The sequence below is a fragment of the Dreissena polymorpha genome, chromosome 1 (assembly GCF_020536995.1).
Source record: "Dreissena polymorpha isolate Duluth1 chromosome 1, UMN_Dpol_1.0, whole genome shotgun sequence".
Classification (NCBI taxonomy): domain Eukaryota; kingdom Metazoa; phylum Mollusca; class Bivalvia; order Myida; family Dreissenidae; genus Dreissena; species Dreissena polymorpha.
Genome location: NC_068355.1, coordinates 51,767,326 through 51,774,600, shown reverse-complemented (window position 1 = coordinate 51,774,600; position 7,275 = coordinate 51,767,326). Strand labels below are relative to the sequence as shown.

The 7,275-nt window shown below is 34.9% G+C and overlaps 1 protein-coding gene across 6 annotated transcripts in view; it reads left to right on the top strand.

The window, feature by feature from the left end:
* The first annotated feature begins 1,200 nt into the window (after nt 1–1,200).
* The window catches only part of LOC127880703 (uncharacterized), a 140,970-nt gene continuing 134,895 nt past the window's right edge, over nt 1,201–7,275 (top strand). For all 6 annotated transcript variants that reach the window (XR_008049708.1, XR_008049707.1, XR_008049706.1 and 3 more), the window contains exon 1: nt 1,201–1,303. The gene's annotated coding sequence lies outside the window, so the exon portion shown is untranslated. The remainder of the gene's footprint in view (nt 1,304–7,275) is intronic.

Below are 7,275 nucleotides of genomic sequence, written 5' to 3'. Positions count from 1 at the left end.
GCAACCTGCTGGTTAACTATAACGTACAAACTTATCACTCAAGTATAATATTCAATACGGAATGAATGTTCATTAAATATCCCCGTTTTTGTTTCTCGTTAATATGATAATAATACGCCTTTATTTCTTTATTTAAATTTCAATACATATAGCATTTACAAAACTTATCAAACTGTACCCCCATATAATCGAGCTATAATTAGCTTTCAACACGTGCAAGTGTTCCAGGTTTAATTCAAACTCAATCAAGTGCCACTATAACTGAATGGGTAAGAACATGAGTTGATTCTCGAATGGATATCGACATAAAAAAGTTCAACATGCAAAGCATGGCATTTCTCGAATGGCGGGTATCAAATATTGCTTGATTTGTGATTGCATGCTTATGTTCACTTTGAGTACCGAATATTCGAAATTTATCCCATCATCAGACGTGCATTGTCGAAATAAACCACTGTGGAATAAATTTTCCTTTATTTCAGCAGTGCTGAAATATAGCTGTCACGCGCGGCGAAGAATGTTCATATTACTCGGAATCAACTATAAAGTAATCATTTTTAGTAAAATCGAATCAGATTCAACAAAACAAACAATTTGATACCAAGATGTAATATAGTTTTATCACATAATGCAACTCAAAAAGCAAATAAACATTATTTACAAATATTAAGTGCGCGTACTCGTGACGTCATTATTAACACGTCATACGACACAATGCATGTAGTTTCACGCTAAAGATGCAGTTGTTTAGTGTCTCTTTTTTTCATTATTTCTTAAAAATCGGGGACGTAGAGGTATGATAAACGAAAAAACAGGTTGGTTACTGATCTTTTTGTAATGTATTAGGCTCGACACGATTAAAATAATGAAACAATGTTTGCTTAAAATGTCTTTGGAATTTTCCGTCTAGTTCGATTTTCCTATTCTATGTTTAAAGAAATAATTTACGACTAAGAAAATTGATGGGATAAATCGAATACTAGGTCGGTGCCGAATAAAGCAAAGTTTATCTTGCTCGGCACGAAAATTTGAACCACTCGCCAAGGCTCGTGGTTCAGATTTTCTAAGCCTCGCAAAATAAACTTTGCTTTATTCGGCACCGACCTAGTATTCTCTATATATTCAAAATAATTAATTGACATGCCTTCACATAAAAATGCCGCAAAGTATATTTCACTCATTAAGGTGTTTCGTTGTATAAAGATGATCGTTAGTCACGCATGTCAAATTAGTATTTATTTACTTCCGGGAAAAATGAGACTATTCTATACTCGAAAAATTCTTTTTAATGCATAGTTAAAAGGTAAATTATGTATCTGATAATATGTGTCTAAACATGGTTGAATATAGTTTATTAATTACATGTCTCTAATGGTATAGTAAATATATAACAGTGACTGAAGCTGTAAACTCTTAAGAGAATTTCTTAACTGCTCAAGAGTCAAGTTCATGAAATTAGTTTCACAAATTACCATGCTCAATATTATTTAATAACTCAAATGCTACTGATATTGTGAAAGGATTTCCTGTGGTTTCTCTTCCAACTGCTCCCCTTTAGTGAACAAGTTCATGTCTTGACACTTGTCTTCACTTTACACTACGCAACCCATGATTTTTGCCGTGCTTCTCTCATCACCGCTATTGATGCAACGTGACAAATCGCGGTGATTCCGAGCTACAAGAAAATTGATGTGATGTCTCAGCTATTCCACGACGTAAGGCAATCAGCACACATCACCTTATTTTCACGCTGAAAATAATTCTGCAGCATTGAAATCGTAAATATACATTCCACAAACTTGGATACATTGTCAATAACCGAAATAATAAATATTCTGCCAATTTGGAATTGGAAAAAATGAGTTCGCAAACTGGAAATCTGAAATTCGAAATTCGGCAATCTGGTACAAAGATGGTGACGATCTAAGCCAGAGCTACAGATAAGCTCAGGGTCTTCCCCAGGCCATTTAAGCGCCCCTTGCCGGGGCGCTTGAATTTCGAAATCAGAGTCCCCGGGGCGCTTGAAATTTTCCGATCAGTGTATTCTTCAGTAAAAGAAAGTGGAGATTGTCCAAAAAAATCAAGGTTTCCCTATCAGTGTATCAATATTCCCTGTTTTAAAAGAGCACTCGGTACCTACTTTCACAAGTAATCGCCATAAACACCACATGGGGTAATGGATAATCCACTGATAAGAGAATAGCATGACGCACGTATCGATTATTCTAGCCACATTACATGGTCATTTAAATGCTGACAAGGATGTATCTAGTAACTTTCCAGTCGTCAAACTGTGAAGGTCATCGTCCAATCGGTTACGCGAATGCTTATGAGGGCGGGGTTAACTATCGACCATTATTTTTGATTGACGTCGGGCATGAAGTAAGAGTTTATCGCAGGTTGATTAGCAAGTAGTTGTACCATTTGAGCAATATAAAACTGGTAATTAGTACAGTACAGAACATTAAGGACGGTTTCGGGCATCATCATCACACTTTTTTACTGTAAACAAGTGTTACCTATGACTCATAATTAATACGAGAAATTAATTGCAAGTGGTAAACAATTAATTATTATAGCGGTAACAATTATGTGAAAACAGTTTATTTAATTCCAGTACATGTATATTTCAACATGTCCATTTATAGAACTGATTCACCTCGTTTTTCTGACATTTATTCGACACGTAATGCGCTTTAACAAATTTTCGTTAAATTAATTACGCACACTTGTAAATGTTTCGTCCGATAATCGATAGTTAGAAGACTGATGATGGCAACCGGCCGTGATCCTCGTGGACAACGTGAATTTCATGCATAATTCCGTCAAAACATTTATTCGACTCGTAAAGTGTGTAAACAAATTATCGTTGAATTTATAACGCAACGGTTAATATTTGTTGAAATCTCAAATGGGAATAATTAAAGGGGCCTTTTCACAGATTTTGGCATTTTTTAACTTATTCATTAAATGCTTTATATTGATAAATGTAAACATTGGATCGTAAAAGCTGCAGTAAAAAATCAAGAATAAAATTAAAAAAAGGAAAAGAACATTGCCCGGAGCAGGTTTCGAACCAGTGACCCCTGGAGTCCTGCCAGAGTCCAGAAGTAAAAACGCTTTAGCCTACTGAGCTATTCCGCCGAGTACACATTCTACACGTATTTTATACCTTATATAAGCAATCTTCGTAGTTTCACAAAATTTAACGACAAAAACAGAACTCTCCAAATTATTCAATCGTTTCGCGTTGCAACGCTTTATAATTTTTAGGTTTTAAAATCGTCAAAAGATGCATATAATGGCTATATTAGAGCATGGTAAATGTTCAGTATTACTGTTTCCTCACAAATATCAAAACTAAAACGAAAATTTGCGGATCTGAAACAACTTTTTTCAATTTTGTCAATTTACCAAAGCGTGAAAAGATCCCTTTAAATTTGTAATCCGAAACCCATTACCGTAAGTCGATGTTAACGCGTTTTAAATCCGAAACACACTTCCGAATGTAAATGTTACCGCAACGTTAAATATTTTTGCTTCAAATTAGCAGTGCAAATTTATTTTGTGTCGAATCTTTTTCTCAATTAAAAAGAGCGCGAAAATTATGCAGCATGTACAACGTCGTGTCTATTGCATACAAATGGCGTGTATTGAGCGTTTTAACAAGCACACAACAGGTCAGTGGATTCACGCATATTCAGAGGCAATATTTCATCAAATCTATAAATAGTCACTTAAAAAATGGCACGGTTTGTGTAAAAGAAATAACTGAAAGCTTTTATCGTAAATATTTACCAGAAAGAGATTGATAAAAACGGAATAAACGGGATTATCGGGTAATAAATAGAAACCTGAAATATAGTAAGTATACAGTAATAGAGTCGGGTTGAAACGGATGTATTGGGGAATCGTTCGAGTCGGGATTTTACTATCTGTGCGGAAAAGTTTTAAAACAATTAAACAAAAAAAATAATATATTTTTAAATGACTGGGGGATATTTTTGAAGAGTCATAGCGCACCAAATGACGTCTTTTGAGGCTGTTTTTCTTTGAGTTATAACGCACCACAGAACGTGAATTGACACGTTAAATTAAAAAAAAAATCAACGTAAAGGGAGGGGACACCCCTCCCGGACCCGACCCCGGGGCGCCTGAACAAATTCCTGGGGAAGGCACTGAAGCTTTTTGGGGTAATTGGGTAATACCCTTCACAATAAGAATGAATTGGGTAATGTAAAAAGTGATGGGGTATCCAAAAGTATGATACCCGCTCATTTTAAAAAAAAAATGGGTTTTTGTACCAAAACAAACAATTTATTTGGGTAATTGCAATAAAACATGAATTTAGCTTCTCAAAACCGTACCTACATTAAGTCAGTGTTATGTATTGAATTGCAGTATAGGTTGTTTTATCTTTCTGCTACCAGATTTAACAATATAATTTCTCAACCCACTCATCGAATGTGTTTTTGTTCCAATATGGGCCTGTACTTTCATTTTGGAAACACAACACACCCCATCATAGGGGGCTGAAACGGTGTTTGGATAGTATATAATAGAGTATTTTGACCGAAAATGCCCGAAACCAAATTATATACGATGCTGTCCGGTAATCTTGCGCAGTTAAGGGTCAATTGGTTTAAAAACATGTTCTTTTATAAATTGACAACATAATATCTAAATTTATTATGGAAATAATAAATTCATGGGCTTATTAACGCAAAAATCTCTGATTAATTCTGTGAAGAACTGTCCGATTTGATTTCAAAACAAACATGACTCGCCTCATTTTCAAACTATCACAGTGTCTGGTAATCTTGCGCACCTTCTGTAATGACCTCGTTTGGGCAAAATTGTAGACACATGATGTCCAATTATTGACAAAAAAACATTCCAGAAAATTATTTTTAAAATCAGTTTGTAAAACCATTGAAATTAAATGTGGATTTCTAGTGCAGTTTTTGTTCACTACATATCAACAAATAATATAGTCACTAGTAATAGTGTACAAATAATAAAAAAGTACCGGTATGCGTGAAAAAAATGTTTATGCATAACGGGTTTGATTTTACCACGATCATTCTTCCATAGTTTACAGAAAATATCAAAACTAGGCCATTACGCATGCGGAGATCATACCAAATTGGTTTGACAGAATGGCGGGAAATAATGACTGATGCGATATATTTTCATGGCCAAAAATACCATAACTGATCGGATATTGTGCAATGGAATGCTAAATTACACGTTGGATTTATGAATTCTTAATTTAAAGTATGAAAACGCTAAAGGCTGCAGGGAATTTGTGATTCATTTAGAATTTTTCCTAAGTGGGCCAGTGTTTACGATGTATAGGGATGACGCAACTGGTGTTTAAATGTAATGATCGAATTTTATGTTGCATGGAATACGTAGCTTTTAAATCCGTTTATTATTAAAAATTTGAAATTCCATCTTTCATCACTAAAGAAAACCATTTGTCGTCTGCGAAATTCGCAAATGCGAAGTGCGCAAGATTACCGGACGCGCAAGATTATCGGACTTAACTGTATAATAATAGTAGCATGGGATTCTTTTTTTTTTATTTTCTGACAGCCTTCAATCAGAGTCCAGTTACATTGCCAAAAAAATAATACAAATAAACCACTTTGGCATTTAGACGTAGCTAAGACATAGCTCTATCAATAAACAATAACAACTTTCAGCACAAGGCACTGAAAATCTTATTTTGGAGAACTTAAACACATCTGATTGGTGGCTGTCAGAAATTTTTTTTTTTTAGTTGAAACCCTTGTTACTATTATTATATTAAAAATTATTTTTGGCATTATGGGTCCAAACACACTTTATTAAACTATCCCAACACCGTTCCAGCCCCCTGTGCACCCCATCAACAAGTTCATCTAAAATACTACCGCAGATGTCCACAGAGCAAAATATGGAGTTAAGAATGTCATTAACTATGCCCTTTGGAATTATTTTAGATTTTGATTAATTTACCACGACAAAGGAATCTATATGTTTTTTTTGTATTTTTTGCGGAACTTTTCGTCTGCCTCGAGACGCCATTTTGTTTGACTTGCATGTGTTATCATCTAAACGATTGGTAAATACGTTACCAGATAAAAACAAGCGCTTTTCGATTAAGACTCGAGTCAAAACGGCCAAAACAAAACAGGATTTTCATTACGCATAGAAGGCGGCTTGAATTGGGTATCGGGGATTTGTTTTGCTTACCGGTACGCACAGATTTTGAAAAAAAATGCGTATCCACCTAGTTTTTATTGGGTATTTACTCAAATACGCAGCTTATCTGTAGCTCTGATCACAGCTTCTGTCCGTTTTAACTGATTTTAATCGCTTAGAGGTTAAACGACCTTCGACAGCTTATTGGTGTTGATCTAATGTGTAATGTCAATAAAGGTGTGAAAAATCGCAAGTCAGTGTTTATTACATGGATTCCCTATCAGAGCAGTATGAGTAAGAAAAATAAATGAAATAATCCAGACGATTTATTTACATGCTTACACAGAGTAACTGTTAACAAATAATCACTTTCATTTTTACCCGTTATCAGAAAGTCCCTGGTAAGCACGTTTTTTACATGCTGCGTAGGACGCAATAAAACATTTGTTTGTACATGATCGTATTGCATTCAATCTAAATTTAAATTCGCTCGTCCAATGAAAGCTGTGTCCCAAATGAACTGTACTCTTTACACTTCTGAAAAATGGCGTGTTCATATGGTTGTGTTTATGAAATTCTTTAACATATTTATGGTCATAAATGTTTAAGATTATTTTTTCTTAAGTGATGTAATTATGTTGGATTATCGGATAATTGTGAACATTAGAAAAGCGCCGGTATGTATATAGTTATCGATATGATTCAGTTTATATGCATGAATTGCCGATTCACCTACGTCACCGATATCCTCTGCGATTATGTCGAATTGCGGCGAATCACCACAAAATTGCGGGAAATTACAGTGAAGATTATATTGCTCTCATGCGATGGTGGAGTGATGAATCACGTGAAATCTCTGTGATTTTCCACTTAAAAATCAAACTGTCCACCTTTACTCTGCGAACAGAGCTTCCGTTAGCTTTTAAAAGTTGGAAGTCCTGACTTCAAATCCTAAAATTTTGGACGTCCCAGACATACATTTTGAAGTCCAACTTTTACTTCAGAATTTTAATATACGTACATGTACATGATCCAACTCTATCCATTACCCGATAATCCAGTATTATTACTAGTGCTGCACGGAAT